The sequence below is a fragment of the Penaeus monodon genome, chromosome 32 (genome assembly GCF_015228065.2).
Source record: "Penaeus monodon isolate SGIC_2016 chromosome 32, NSTDA_Pmon_1, whole genome shotgun sequence".
Taxonomy (NCBI): domain Eukaryota; kingdom Metazoa; phylum Arthropoda; class Malacostraca; order Decapoda; family Penaeidae; genus Penaeus; species Penaeus monodon.
The window spans coordinates 10,282,112-10,282,921 of NC_051417.1; the positions used below are offsets into that span (position 1 = coordinate 10,282,112).

Consider the following 810-nt stretch of genomic DNA (forward strand, 5'->3'; position numbering starts at 1 on the left):
TGATAGTAACAAAAAGCGAGGAGTAGGGGGCGGGCCGGTATGAGGGCACGGGCGGCGCAAAGCCACAGACGAGTGTATATCGCGGAGTGTACAGCACAGTACACGCAGAAGCGAAGTACAAGTAATGGCAGGTAAGCATAAGGATGTACGTTATCTTGTGAGGGTTTATAAATGCGCTGATATCGGCCACACGCGGGTAATGCTGCAATCTGTATGCGTTAGACCCGAAGCATATTCTCCAAACTGTTGTCACCAGCATCCTCGCTGCTGCCACCATGAATGCCACCACCATCATCGACGAATGCGAATAATACCGTCTTTTTGCCAACATCCCCGCTGATAACGCCACCATCCTTGTTTTTACGACTGCGAATAACACTGACACCATTACCCTTCCTGTTTCCACCATCGTCCCTTCACCATCCTTGCTTCCATCACTACTCTTCCATCAACGACTGCGAGTAATGTTATTTTTGTCCGACATCAATTCTGCTGTCAACATGCACTATCATTTTAGAGTCAAAGTTACGTCCATCCAGCTACTGTCGCCAGCACACTGTTTCCAGTGTCTCCTCTGCCAGACACGATCCTCCTACCATTTCTGTTTCCAACACTTGTCCGAATCTCACCCCTCTGTTCAACACCACCGCTGAGTTACCACTCCATTTCACCATCACCCTGCCATTGCGACTTCAGTTCAACCCACCATTCCACTGCCAGCTCATTTCAATACCTCCAGGGCACTGCCACTTCAGTCAAAATATACAAGCAGCTGTTGCCTCGACCTCAACCTTGTCTGAGACGGTTTTG

The 810-nt window shown here is 49.3% G+C and overlaps 1 protein-coding gene across 1 annotated transcript in view; it reads left to right on the plus strand.

The window, feature by feature from the left end:
- Positions 1 to 810, plus strand: part of LOC119593543 (regulating synaptic membrane exocytosis protein 2-like) — a 46,874-nt gene that overhangs the window by 36,431 nt on the left and 9,633 nt on the right. The gene's annotated exons all lie outside the window — the stretch shown is intronic.